At 40.7% G+C, this 15,539-nt stretch overlaps 1 protein-coding gene across 6 annotated transcripts in view; it reads left to right on the top strand.

Annotated features, from left to right (window-relative positions):
* Positions 1-2,995: 2,995 nt before the first annotated feature.
* The window catches only part of LOC122555842 (SPRY domain-containing SOCS box protein 1-like), a 270,118-nt gene continuing 257,574 nt past the window's right edge, over positions 2,996-15,539 (top strand). For 4 of the 6 annotated variants that reach the window (XM_043702031.1, XM_043702032.1, XM_043702033.1 and 1 more), the window contains exon 1: positions 2,997-3,603. The gene's annotated coding sequence lies outside the window, so the exon portion shown is untranslated. Of the gene's footprint in view, positions 3,604-15,539 lie in introns of all 6 variants that reach the window. The other 2 variants (XM_043702037.1, XM_043702038.1) reach the window with 1 other exon arrangement.

Raw genomic sequence — 15,539 nt, 5'->3', positions numbered from 1 at the left:
GGAAGGACACTGGTTCAGTTCAGTCTATAATATTTCTTTCATTCTCTCTTGAGACAAGGTATTGGGTTCAATCCACAAAGGTTAGTTGATTCTCAGCAGCCAACTTTTCAGCCTTTTGTGTCCAATTGTAATATACAAAATTTGTGTGAAGTTCAGAATAGGAGATACCGGTTATGGCACTATTCAAAGAGGAACCATTTCAAAGGTCAATGCAATTAGCTTCAGTGCTCTCCATTATACCCATAGTGAGTATTGATCTTTGTTGTAAATGCTTTATCTTCTGAGTTATTCACACATTCATTCACACACAGGCATACATTACAGCAGGACATGTGATTGCCCAGAATTTATGCTCTGCAGGAGTCAAAGAAATTAGGTTTGAACCTTTTTTCCAGCATATATTCCAGAAAACAATTCCAGTTAAAGGAAAATGCACCCATTTCTTCCTTCTCTATCTTGATACAACTTTTAAAATGTATCTGGGAAGATCTTGGGCTACTTCAGGATTTCCATTATTAAACAAAGAAAAGGTGCACCTTGGGTTTGTATAGCAACTTGCATACCATACAATGTCCTAAATGCTTCAAAAGCATGTTAAAATAAAATTTGATACTGAGTCACATAAGGAAATATTACTTGAGAGAAAAATCTAGGTTTTAAGGAGCTCTTTTAGAGAAGTAATAGAGGAAAGGAGGTTTAAAGGAGAATTCCAGAGTTAACAGCCATGTCAACTGAATGCATTGTTGATATTTTGATTAAACTGGAGAGATGCCAGAGACCAGAATCTAAAGAATACAGATATCATGGAGAGTTGTGGGGTATGGGAAGATAATATATGGTGGGGATGGGTGGCAGGTAGGGATGGTGAGTGAGGCAATGGAAAGGAATTGGAAGCAAGGGAAAGAACTTCACAATCAATGCATTGCTCAACAAGGAGCTAGAGGAGGTCAGCAAGATCAGGGATATGATGTGAATTGGATTGGTGAGAGTTAGAATACAAAGTTTGCATCAAGGTTTGTAGCTCACAATTGTGGGTATGTTCATCGAGCTGGGAAGTTGATTTGCAGATGTTTCATCCCCTGTCTAGGTGACACCTTCAGAGGCTTTTGAGCCTCCTGTGAAGTGCTGCCATACTGGGTCTTCTGGAATTTATTTGGTTCCATTCCTGCTGCTTCCGGTTGCTGGTTCCGGTTGTTCATTGTGGTGGCTGGAATATTGGATCTAGATCTATGTGTTTGTTGAGGGAGGCCATGGAGGAGTTCCATGCTTCTTTTTGGATGACCTCCTGTTTTTGAAGCTTGAAAGGTAGGAGATTGTCGAGGAGTGCATTAGAATAGAAGCACAGATGAGGTTTTCAACAGCACATAAGCTCAAGCAGAGGCAGAGAGAGATAATCTTTTGAGGATGGGCATTGCTGCACCTTGGTGATGACACATTTATGTAGCCATAAGCAGATCTCAGGGTCAAATATGACACCAATGTTATGAAAAGGCTAGCTCATTCTTAAACAGTTATCAGGATGGAATTAGCGACTAGGAATTGGACTTTGGTTGTAACAATTATAAATAATGGTCATGTTCTCCAAATATTAAGTTGAAGGAAATTGAGTACTGAATGCTGGTCCAACAGTTTGAAGATAGTGGAGAGAGCAAGAGGTAGTGAGGTAGAATTGGGTCTCATCAAGGTACATACAGAAACAGACGCAGAATTTGGATGAGGTCACCAATGAGCAGTATGCAGATAATAAAAAGCAGAAGTTAAGAATAAATAAAAATAAATATACTTTGCCAGGGCAGTGAAAAAACAGCCATTGGATGTGACTTTCTGGTTTTGGTAAATAGATAAGAATGGGGCTAGATGATTATAATCCCACCCATGTGAACTGGTGTGAAAAATCATTGACATGATCAACCATTTCAAAGGTACAAACAGATTAAGGAGGTAAAGGGCGAATTTCCCTTTGTTACAGTCACTTGTTATTTGTAACTTTTATCTGGCTCTTTTCAGTTTTATGCTCCCAGTTATGTGCATTGAGTGAAAAAAACTATAATCATGTGATTACTTCTTTGTGCAGTTATAGCTTCTGTTTGTATATCATTGGACATGGAGAAAGTGAGGACTGCAGATCAGAGTCAAAAAGCGGGGTGCTGGAAAAACATAGCCAGTCAGGTAGCATCTGAGCAGCAGGAGAGTTGATGTTTCGAGCAAATATATGCTCAAACAACAGCAGCACCACCCTTGTTGGCAGGCTTGATTACAAAGTCAGGGTTGGATCTGAGAGCATGAAGCTCAGTCTGTTCTGAGGGAGATGGGTTCAAATGGATGAGGGAGGCAGAGAAATTAATGCAACAGATATTACATCGACAGTTCTTGAAGGACAGGTAGAATGTAGATAAAAGGCCAAAGGGAGGGGTCCAGGTTGAGGGAGAGTATTGGAGGTGGTTAAAGGAGTCTGTGGGATGGAAATAGGACTCCTGTTTCAAAATGGGCACGGAGGCAGCGATGTCAGATTTTGCACTGACTGGCATAGACCAATTACATCCACTTAATCTAGAATATGCCCTCCTCCCCCTTCACAGCCAAAGAACACAAAGGGATGTCCAGGGAAAAATCTCTTGTTACTGTGTAGAAATTACTTCATAACTTACCCCAGTGGAAATGGGTACAGCTGGTGCACGCCTGGCTTTAAGAAGTTCCCAATCTATTTATGGTAAAATAGCATAAAACTGGGTAAATGGTAAAACAATAAAGAACGAAAATATGTACAATTGCACTCACTGCCAGTTAGTTTGGTTCCTTTAACAAAGCAAGGGTTCAACATATGGGAAGGGTTTCCAATCTAGCACCTGTTTCAAACAGGTGCTGAGCATTTGAAATGTTCTTCCGGCAATTCAAGTATATTGTTGAGCCATTCCCAAATTTAAATAAAATTCAGGCTCGGAATGAGTCGAGCGTACAGCAGATGTTCAAGCAGTCAATGCCACAAGCACTTCAGGATTGTATCATTACTTAACAGGCTTCAGGGCTTGACAATGCACTTCACTGGCCCCAAAGTCTTATTTTTTTCAAAACGAAATTAAAAATCAAGACTTTAAATATCACTTGGGATAGTATTTTATATGGGATACAGAATCTGCAGGCTGATATCAAATCTTCAGCATGCCCATCTACACAGTATTACCTCGTACAATTCAAAAAACATATTGCAGTATAAACGAGATATGCCTGTGATAGACGTTATTGCTTTGGTAAAATAGGAAGTTAATTTTTTTCAGTCATCATTGAATCCTCAACCTTTCCATTTTTCAGCTTGTCGGTTTAATTTTCTTGCTGTTCAAATTAACTTGACTGTCATAACAGAAACACAAAAAAATGATGGCTATACTATGCAAAAACGATTTTGCACCGCAAATGATATTAATTCCTTTTTTTTATTTGCTAATTTTGCTACCGACCTTCTCCCAACCCCCGAAGATGTTATTTCCTGCTGAGCTGAGCTCTCACGGATACTGTTGTACTGTGAATCTTCGTCCGCATGACCATGTGTACAATCTTACGCGCCCTGAGTGACTCGGGAACTGGGGAGAAACTTGGGAAAATCAGGTAAGAGAAGCAGAAACTAGATTCTCAACATCGAGAGAAAACAATCTGATTCTCTAAGCAAGTTACGAGTGGCGAGATAAGAATCTCACTCGTGAACAGCAACAGATCTAGCTGCATGTATGAGCATGTCATTATTAGCTCATCTCATTTTATTGATATGCATTTTCCTATTCTCCCACTCACTAGATAGAAACTAGTCAGAGATAGTTCCTGACGTTGGAAGTGAAAGCGGGTACCTGGTGACTCCTGCTCAGCACTTTGTCCTCTGGACATCACCTCTGACAGCAGTCCCCAACATCACAGAGTATATTTCGTGGACAGTGACTGCCTGTGCACCCCATTCATAGACATTGGCATTAAACAAGTACAATGCTCACTGCACCCTCATGGCACTTCTCTGACCAACTTAGAGATTGTTCTGCATGTCAGTGATGCACTTTGCAGTAACCAGCATTTCCTATTGCAGTGTTACTACCAGGACACTTGTGTGTGGGCTCCAGATACCTTAAGTATGGATACAACCCACCTGCATTCCAAGGATCCTTGCTGTCTTATTACTCACTCACTTTGTATCTACTTAGATGCACACAGCATTGACTTAGATTGCCTTTTATGCTTTGCCCCCTCAGCCAAAGCTTAAAGGCTGACAGTACTTATGTCTTGTCTTGCTGTTTAATGCAGATACTGAGCCAGGCAGCTTGACAAGGCTGTCAACAGTGATCAGTAAAGGGGGGGAGAACATGTTACTGGATGGCACTGTGCCACATAATCTTATAGCTGCATCATGTGCCTGCTGCCTTTGTAGCAAACACACTGTGTAAGCTTCAAACAAATGGTCATGTCTCAAAATCTAAAGGGAGTAGTCCTCAGCCAAATTAAGGGAGACGGTCTTCAGTCAGAGGTGCTGTTGTAGTATGTCAAGGTATCAAAGTCTGTCAGGAGAAAGTGAGGACTGCAGATGCTAGAGATCAGAGTCGAGAATGTGGTGCTGGAAAAGCACAGCAGCTCAGGCAGTATCTGAGGAGCAGGAGAATTAACATTTCGGGCATAAACCCTTCATCAGGAATGAGGCTTTTGAGGCAAGGAGATGGAGAGATAAATGGGAGGGGTGGGGGGCGATTGGGGCTGGGGAGAAGGTAGCTGAGAGTGTAAAAGGTAGTTGGAGGAGGAAGTAATGGTGATAGGTTGGAGAGGAGGGTGGAGCGGATAGGTGGGAAGAAAGATGGACAGGTAGGATTAGTCATGAGGGCGGTGCTGAGCTGGAAGGTTGGAACTGGGATAAAGTGTGGGAGGGGAAATGTGGAAACTGGTGAAGTCCACATTTATGCCATTGGGTTGGAGGGCCCTAAGGCAGAAGATGTGGCATTCTTCCTGCAGGCTTCAGGTGGTTAGTGTGTAGAGATGGAGGAGGCCCAGGACCTTCATGTACTTCAAAGTCTGCTATCAGTCCAGGGACTTGGATACAATTAGTGTGTTGCTTGTTTCAATAAGGTCAGTGGTCCCTTTCATAATAGTACGGGCAGTGGGCCATGGTCAGTCCTGTAGCTCCAATGCAACCAGTGGAATGGTGAAGATGAAAATGGCTACCTCCACATCTGTTTCATTCTGTGATGAAGGGAGGTTCCACTTTTGTGCAACTGGGGCCTTTCAAATATCACCAGCATTAAACTAACATGCATAGAGTGCAGGTGAAAGACACCTGAGATTGTAAAATGTTGTATGAGAACCTTTTGCTTTGACTGACTATGTGGATTCCAAATCCAAGCCCCAAGCATTCTTGATCACTTTATACAAATCAAACCTATTAGTGACTGTGATGCACAAGGAACGTTTTTGCACCTGGAAAGATTCATTCTAATTAGCAAAATTGCAACCATTGTGCAAGTTGTCATAGCTTGCATATGGTGCAGGAACTCCTCACTTCACACCTTAGACCATAAAACGTTTTGGAGCACTGAGCATGGCCACACCCTGTAGCTTCATTCTTTAGATACAGCTAAAATTAAATATTTTGCACAAAGTTCGTAATGAAAAAAGAACACACATTTACGAATGTATCCATTAAAGTGGTGCCCAGGTCACATATGTGCCCTCAGAAGGCTCCTTCCTTCCTTTCCCTCCCAATACATTTGGGGACATTCCTGGGCTTTGCAACTGGACTAGACAGATTCTGTCCTACAGAGGAGCCTGCTGGCCTGAGAGATATGCTCAGTCAACCTGGGGACATTTGTGGTTAGAGAATTCAGATATGCTGAGTGTGTCCTGCCCAGAGGCAGGTTCACCCTCCTTGATTTGAACTCCTACAGGATTGAGAGTGGAGAGGGAGGATGCAGGCACTCTGGAGTGTCCTGAGAGGAGATTTCTGGAGGGCCTAAACATGGTTCCTCTTCTGGCTATAAGACCATCAGCACCACCCTGAGTGCTGGTATGTATGTATATTCAGCAGATACCAAGGCCACTCCATAACAGCTGACAACTTGTCTGTGGAAGGTACCGTGATAATCACGTGCCAGAGGCAGCATGCAGCATTGGTTGAGTTTTGAGTCAGCTTACCCAATGCCTCCAACAGACCTGCCTGCTGCTCGTATATCTGATGGTGCACCCATACCCAGTTGTTAATAACCAACACCATGAGGTCTTCTGCCTGGGGCTGGGTAAGTGTCTGGTCTCTGGCAATGCTCTGAGTGCCAGCAAACTGAGGTGTTTCTTCCTTGACCAGCTGCGGAGATGTTAGCAGTGATGTGCTCACCAGCAAATGCTCCTGATTCTATTTTAGCTTAAATACCCACAAGATGGCAGTATCTTGGCTGCCAGAGGTGCCGGAGGTAGCCTTGCTGGTACACCATATAAGGGATCCGTGGCGTCTTCTTTATAGTTAGAGCAGGAGATGTCATAAAGGGCTCGCTCTTGACAGCACAATCTGTACAGATGTCACTGGTGCTTAAAGAGATGGAAGAGACAATGAGTTATGAAATGGAGGTAGAAGGTTGAGTGTGTTAAGGGTACATTCCCAGTGACAATAATGAGACAGCAACACAGCAATGGACAGTGATTCTTTCTTGGTTGCTGTGACAGGGAGCTTTCAATATCATCAGGTGAATGATCATGGTCCTCATTAGCTAGGACATGGAACCCCTCCCCATTTTGGTGGGGTGATGAGGAGATGAATGTCTGGAATTCCATCACCCACCTTGGCTCTCTCTGTCCTATTATGAGCCATTTTCTCCTGGAATGAAACAATGGGAGGGATTGAGTGCAATTAAAGTGTTTGGAACAGTTAGTATTACTGGTGCAGGTGGGGGAAGAGTTGGTAAAGTGACCTGAGTGAGTGAGTGAGTGCATGCAGACCATGCAAGATGAATAGTTCAGAGGGATTAAGGAGGTGAGAATGATTGAAGGAAGATGTTGCATGTAGCACTGAGAGTATTAGAGCATGAGCTATGGAGAGGAGTGGTGCAGGGTATGAATTAGAGTGAGGATCTAGGTACTTACTTCTCGGAGTGAAGAAGATCATTAACATACTTACTGTGTGTTTTTATATGGATTGTCAACACTGCATTGGTCTGGTAACAGCTTTGGGCCAAGCTGGCAAGGTCTGGTGCTGTGGTCTCCTCTGCCAATCCTGAGGAAAGGGGACAGCCCACCTTTGCACCGCCTTCACACTAGGATCTCCAGATCACTGTTGGAGACATGGGGAAGATAACTTTTCTTTTCAGCCATCTCTAGGACAATTCCTTACTCACAGGAACCAGCAAGTCAGCTCTGGACTGACTCTGCTTGACCTGGTACACATTTGTGTTTTAAATGTCGCACCAGTGCCAGGAATCCAGCAAGTTCCTGGCAATGGCAAGTAATTCTGTGATGGGGAAGATAAAAGTAGTGGGACACCATATAGGTGTGCTTCATAGGCATTGAGTGAGTTTTGGAGAACAGAGTTGACAAGTTTTGTTTAGGCTCATGAAGAGAAACCTTCCTTAAAGCTCCACAAAATTGGCATTTTTGCTGATTTCTGATAAAATTCAAGGCAAAGAGCTTTGGCAACATGTGTCTTTTCTCAGCAATATTCAAAAAAACATTTCAATTTTGCAAATTAGTTGTTTTATTTATAACCACACAGCCCGGTTTCTCTTACTGCACTTCATTCTTTTCACAATGAGCATGTTTGTCTCTCATTTTAAAAACATTATTCAAAGCTTTATGTTTGTTATCTATAATGGATTACATCAATGAAAAGGTTAGCCAGTTTACCTGTTCCGAATTGTTTGCCATTTTAGTAAAGTTAAAAGACTGATAATTTATTATATTCGGAGAGTATTATTGCAGTCCATGTTATATTTTGTAAGAAATGCAAATCAACTCATGAAGACTTTCAATGTTTGCAGTACACAATTAGAATCTGTGACATTCAAATTACAAAATTGATTACATCTGCATGAATCATAATATAGCAGGAACTTAAATCATTCAGTTGCATGTCGAATAAATATATCTGAAGAACAATAATATCAATAAATATATTCAGACTGGAAATTGATATGAGCATTTATACAATTATATTGAATAGGAAATAGTTGGGAGACTTTAGTATATGAAATTGGAAACAGCAGTAGCTCAGCAAATGTATAGAACGGGTTGTTGATCTACAAAAGACCAAGTCTCAGATTTAAACCCTATTTATTTAATTTAGTTAAACAGGCTTTTAAGGGATCCATAATTGGCCTCACACCCTTAGGGATATAAATTTGGAGAATTGGCTGGGATTCCCACTTCTAATTACTATCTAGCATTCTCTGCTGAAAAATACTTGTCTGGACATTGAATGAGGACTGAATGGAACACAGCTGTGATGCTCCTTTTGATTAAATAACCCATGAATACTCATTGTTAAGGCTCACATATGGATAATGGCTGTTTTGTCAAGTTAATGAAAGATGACAGTGTCTGTGAAATTGTATCCCAGCAAGGAATCAATGCTTTTAGTAATAAAATAGAAACAGTTACAAAATATGATTCACTATATGCCCATCATTGTACCTGTCATTTACTAAATTGTTCAGTACATGCAAATACACAATATCTTAATTTTGCTTCTCGTTTTTGCAGCTTGCCATACGCTTTATCTTTTCACTGTAGTTACTTAATTTATCATAGTTGGAGGTATTCCCCAATTTACACCTTGAACACAAAGCTTCTATTCTCTGTTTAGCATTTTCCAAAAGTACACAGTAAAACCATTTTACTTTGGGATATCCAAGACAAGTTTATACTGTTGAAGTGTAAAGGACAAATGACAAATGGTTTGCTGTTGTGGGTTTCACTCTTGGGGTACAAATTGCTGGACCTGCAAAATCCGAAGTCAAATCAAATGCCTCTTGACAAGTGAGCTAATTGAAAAGAAATCATTTAACACATATTTTATAGTGGGCATGAATAGACTTCATAATCTCTATGTAAATTCATCGTCATCCGAATAATTCACTTTTTCTAGCACAATAACTAAATGCTTGTATGCTCTGATTTTGTACTTTTTTAAAAGTTCATTCATAGGATGAGGGTTAGTATTTACCACCCATCTCTATTTGCCCTTGAGAAGGTGGTAGTGAAAGTGAGATACCTTCTTGAAGTGCTGCAATCCATTTGATGTAGGTACACCCAGAATGCCATTAGGGAGGAAGTTCCAGGATATTGAACCAGCAACACCGAATGAACAATGATATTTTTCCAAGTTAAGATAATGACAGGTTTTTTTAGGAAGGTAGCTTGCAAGGTGGTGGTGTTCTCATGTATTTATTGCCCTTACCCATCTAGGTGGGTTTGGATGTGAGTTATGAGTGTGCTGCCTAAGGATCCTTTGTGAATTTCCACAATACATCTAATAGATGGTACACACTGCTGTTACTGAGCAATGGTGTTGGATGGAGTATACATTTCTAGATATGGTACAAATCAAGCAGGCTGCTCTATCCTGATGGTGACAAGCTTCTCAAATGTTACTGAAGCAGCACTGATCCAGATAAGTGGGGTATCACACTCCTGACATGCCTGGATGGATGTCCCTCCAACAATACTCAAGAAGCTTGCCACCGTCCAGAACAATGCAACCTGCTTGATTGGCTCTATATCCACACATATTTACTCTCTCCACCACCAATGCTCAGTAGCAGCAGTGTGTACCATCTACAAGATGTACTGCAGAAATTCACAAGACATGGACCAGGAAGGATCCAGGTTCAAAGTCTGAACTCTGCTAGGTTAGTTGACTAACTCAGGACAAGGAGTCGGTGTTTTATATTCAGTCTCAGTGTTCCTAGACTAAAAGAGTGAGAGTAACTAATTAGCACTCTCATTTCATTTCAATATTGTCTGAAACTTATTGAACGTACTAATCTTGTATTTGAATGACAAGTGCATTCAGGTCCACTGCAATGCTCTGAATACCCTGTTCATATTTTCTTTCTATTCTCTAAGATGGAAATGGCTTGATATGTATCGCTTTATTAAACTGAGGACGAGATGAAAGATGAAAAGATTGAACATTAATCTTCTCCTGCAAACATGTATGAATCATTACTTTGACAGAATAAATGCTATTTAGCTAATGTGTGAGTAAATGTTCAGTTAAAGCTGTTTTGCCATGTTGGGCAAAATGTAATTTGACTTCAGTAATGCCTTTGAAATGTGATTTGGAGCAGTAGTCATTCATAATCTAAATATTTAATATAGAGCAAAATATAAATAGTAACCAAAGTGCTGATCTTTTACTGTTTCAACCAGTTTGTGCAGTGAGTAGCTGAGTCACAGGAGCAAGAAAGGTGCAAGGTCTTTTTTTTTAAGTGTGTGGGAATAGCTGATTACAGCTGGAACGTGGTGGGACTTCTACAATTCATCCAAATGCCATTGAGTTAAGGAGAAGAACAGTAACAAACATTCGCACCCCTGATTGCTATTTGGTGCCTCCTAATCAAATAAACAATTTTAAGTTGCAATTTTAGCTCATCAGCAAATAACTGCAAGATGATGGAGATATCATCTTGACACCAATGATATCTGTCCCAGGAAAGAGCCAACAACTTCAGGGAAGAGGGAAAGTTGATCAATGAATACAAGCAACATTGTTTGGTTGCAGAAACTACTATTTCAATTGGTAGACTAGTGCAAAAAAAATATTGTCAGCAAATATTAGTGTCTTTTGTACTCCATTCAACTTTTTTGTTTATGTGATGTAGACATCACTGAGTTGCCAGCATTTATTGTTAGAGGCCAGTTAAGAGGTACATGTAAGGATAGCAGCTTTCCTTTCTTAAAGAATGTTAGTAAACCAGATCAATTTTTACAACAGTTGTTACATGGTCACCAGTAAATTTCATTTTTGTATTGAATTGAAATTTACCAACTACAGCATGGAAATTTGAATCAGTGACCCACAGATCATTAGCCTGGGGCTCTGGATTACTTCCTGGGTGATATTACCATTACATTATCACCTCACCTCACTCTGATTTGTAGAACTAAATATAGGGGCAAAAGGAAGAATTCAAGTCTTTTTCATATTACTATCAATTACTATGTGGTAATATTATGAAATTCTGCTACAATTCTATCTTCCTCCACCATAACTCTGCCACAACCATCCAGGAAATGGCTAGGAAAGAAGAACATTGGTGATTTTTCTAATTTATTTGGGTTTATGGTGAGAGTTCAGTAGAAGCTACACAGATTTTCACAGTTTATCTTTTAACACTGAGCTTCCCTTTATTCTGCAACATTTGTGTAACTCTGATCATCTAAGAACAGCTCCTAAATAATTTGCCAATTGTTAATGAATACTAAAAATACCATTTAATGTAAGAACATGTCTTAATACTTCTATGCCACTTAGCGGCATATTTTGAATGATTATTTTTCAGTGAAGGGTTTTGGGATCTTTTATTATGTTAAATATATATTGTATAAATACAAAATGTTATAGAATTACTTAGTGGGTGTGTCAGCTAAAAGCAATGAGTTCCAAAATGTTTGTTTTAACTAGGTAAAGGAAGATATTTATTGATCAAAAGAAAAAAAACAGCCAGGATATAAGTAGGATGCAGTAGATCTATGGACTAGGTGGAACAACAGGAACAGTGCTCTGCTAGCTCTGGAAGCCATGACTCTACCCCTCTAAAAGTGGATTATCCAGCTCCAGGTCTTGTCAAGCAACCAGAAAGTTAAAAATCACACACCAGGTTATAGTCCAACAGGTTTCTTTGGAATTCTGGATCAGTGGTGCTGGAAGAGCACAGCAATTCAGGCAGCATGATGAAGGGCTTTCGAAGCTTTTCGGATGCTGCCTGAATTGCTGTGCTTTTCCAGCACCACTGATCCAGAATCTGGTTTCCAGCATCTGCAGTCATTGTTTTTACCAGGTTTCTTTGGAAGCACTAGCTTTCAGAGTGCTGCTCCTTCATCAGGCACCTCCAAGTCATGGCAACCAGAAAGTTGGCATTTCTTCAATCCTAACAATATGAATAGGATGCAGTGGCTAATACCGAGACTGCAAAGATCCCAAAACAAATTAGTGATGGAGCCTGGAGAAAAAAGATATATGGAAGTGTTCTTGCCACAAGAACTCACGAAAAAGAAGCAATTGAAAGGCTGAGGATTGGAGTCAAGTGGGGGGCTGTCCTGTCTGCTGAGGAGTTCCTCTGCAGAGCACAGGAGGAGAGAGTCCCCCACGTCACAGTGTACTTGGTGACCATGCCACATGCCTAGTGGCACTTAAGTGACCACCGAATGACCAGTGAAGGGTGTCAATTGGCATCAGGGACATTGGACCAACCAACACTTACTTCGTTATCGACCATATACAGGCAGATGTGGTTAGATGACTGTAAACCCACCCCCCCTCCATTAACTTTCTCTTTGCCAGCCTGCTGCTTGAGGGACTATAAGATTCCAATCTAAGGACCATGTGGTCTAATTCTACAGACAACAATATCAAGGGAAAGCCTGGATAATAAATTGCTTCAAAGAATAAACAAAGTGAAGAGTATGTATTTTGGGAATATGGATTTACTGGTGTTATTCTGGATTGGTTCAAAGGTCATAAATGTTCCTAATCTACATAGTAATCAGAATTTTAAAGGGGGCAGCAGAGGCTGATGAAGAAAGAAAGTATAGCAGCCATAGACAGTAACTAACAATTTCAACATGGACAAGTCCCAAGCAATTATATATCCAAAATAATATCTCATATGATCCTTGAAATTGTATTGAATTAGCTAAGGAAAGATATGAAAAATTTGAGTGTTAATAGAATCAAGACATTGCTGCTCAGTTGTACATTTAAGAATGAAGTCACAAGAATATTGAGCCACATTACCTAATCAATACGTTCCACATTTAAGTCTGTAATGTTATGCCAGAAGACTGAATTAACTGGATAAATGATGAAAATTTCAACCTCTTAAATGGAAGCTCCTGGATAGAAGTATCCAGGATATTACGCAGAATAAAAAAAAATGACAGAAAAAGACCATTGATACATACTGGTAAAACGCCATTACTTGAAAGGACAATCATTTCCAAACACAGTGGGCAGAGAAACAGAAATGTGCTATTCATATCCTCCAGCCTGTGCTCTCATTCAATTAAGTCATGGCTGATCGGTATCTCAGCTCCATCTACCTGCCTTGAGTTAATAGCTCTTGATATCCTTGCCTAATGAAAAGCTAATTTGGAGTTTTGAAACTTTCCATTGGCATGGAACAAAGGAGGGGGTGTGGAGATGTCAGCTGGGACAGCTTTAGATTTTCTCTCCCTTTTGTAAGAAGCAAACCTTTTTCACAACCATGGAACATTTTAATTTTAAAGTAATTACACGTTTTTCCTGGAATCTGTCATTTAGAGTCATAGAGATGTAAAGCACGGAAACAGACCCTCTAGTCCAACTCATCCATGCTGGCCAGGTACCCAACATTAGTCTAGACCCATTTGCCAGCATTTGGCCCATATGTCTCTAAACCCTTCCTATTCATATACCCAATGATATGCCTTTTAAATGTTGTAATTGAATCAGCCTCCACCACTTCCTCTGGCAGCTTATTCCACACACACACACCACCCAGGATAGATCTCATGGAATACAGGGAGAACTAGCCATTTAGATACAGAACTGGCTCAAAGGGAGAAGACACAGGGTGCTGGTGGAGGGTTGTTTTTCAGACTAGAGGCCTATGACCCAGTTGAGTGCCACAAGGATCAGTGCTGGGTCCACTACTTTTAATCATTTACATAGATGATTTGGATATGAACACAGGAGATATAGTTAGTAAGTTTGCAGATGACACCAAAATTTGAAGTGTACTGGACAGTGAAGAAGGTGACCTCAGATTACAATGGGATCTTGATCAGATGGGCCAATGGGCTGAGAAGTGTCAGATGGAGTTTAATTTAGATAAATGTGAGGTGCTGAATTTTGGGAAAACAAATCTTACCAGGACTTATGCACTTAATTGTAAGGTCCTAGGGAGTGTTCCTGAACAAAGCGACCTTGGAGAGCAGGTTCATAGCTCCTTGAAAGTGGAGTCGCAGGTAAATAGGATAGTGAAGGCGGCGTTTGGTATGCTTTCCTTTATTGGTCAGAGTATTGAGTACAGGAGTTGGGAGGTCATGTTGCAGCTATACAGGACATTGGTTAGGCTACTGTTGGAATATTGCATGCAGTTCTAGTCTCCTTCCTATCGGAAAGATGTTGTGAAACTTGAAAGTGTTCAGAAAAGATTTACAAGGATGCTGCCAGGATTGGAGGATTTGAGCTATAGGGAGACGTTGAATAGACTAGGGCTGTTTTCCCTGGAGTGTCGGAGGCTGGGAGGTAACCTTATAGAAGTTTATAAAATCATGAGGGGCATGGATAGCATAAATAGACAAAGTCTTTTTCCTGAGGTGGGGGAGTCCAGAACGAGAGGGCATAGGTTTTGAGTGAGAGGGGAAAGATATACAAGGGATCTAAGCGGCAACTTTTTCACACAGACAGTCGTATATCTATGGAATGAGCTGCCAGAGGAAGTAGTGGAGGTTGGTACAAATGCAACGTTTAAAAGGCATTTGGAGGGTATATAGGAATGGTTTAGAGGGATACGGACCAAGTGCTGGCAAATGAGACTAGATTAGTTTGGGATATCTGGTCGGCATGAACGAGTTGGACCGAAGGGTCTGTTAACGTGATGTACATCTGTATGACTCTCTGACTCTGCGTGAAAAAGTTGACCCTTATGTTATTTTTAAATCTTTTCCCTCTCACCTTAAACCTTTGCCCTGTAGTTTTTGACTCCCTCGCCCTGGGGCAAAGACCTTGTCAATTTACCCTAATCCATGCCCCTTATGATTTTGTAAACCACTATGAAATCACCTCTCAGCCTCCAACACTCCAGTAAAAATAGACACAGTTATTCAGCCTCTCCCTGGAGCTCAAACTCCTCAACCTTGACAACATTCTTGTGAACCCTTTCTGAACCTTTTCACAACATTCTTCCTATAGCAGGAAGACCAGAATTGCACACAAACTGCAAAAGTGACCTAACCGATGACCTGTACAGCTATATTGTGCTCATGTCTATTTCTTACCTCATCGGCTATGAAAACCCTGCTAAAGGTAAAAACCTAACCCTAACCTTACCTCTTCATCTATGGCAGATAGTGAGGGCAGAACAGATCAAGGTTAATGTTGGTGGCCATTTATAAAAAAAAACTTCCCAGACCCCAGATCTCACATCATGGTGGCAGTGCAGTTTAGAAAGAGGGATATTCAGGAAAACGTTTCCCTCAACAATACCAAATCAAATTCTTTATTAATTTAAAACCCCCTAAGCAGTGCACAATCTTCTATGATCAAAGGAATGCAAGCTTAATCTATTCAAAGTGTATCGTCATTTAACCCTTTGATAGAACAAAGA

This window comes from Chiloscyllium plagiosum, chromosome 13 (assembly GCF_004010195.1).
Source record: "Chiloscyllium plagiosum isolate BGI_BamShark_2017 chromosome 13, ASM401019v2, whole genome shotgun sequence".
NCBI classification, from domain to species: Eukaryota; Metazoa; Chordata; class Chondrichthyes; order Orectolobiformes; family Hemiscylliidae; genus Chiloscyllium; species Chiloscyllium plagiosum.
This window is presented reverse-complemented; position numbering and strand designations above follow the sequence as displayed.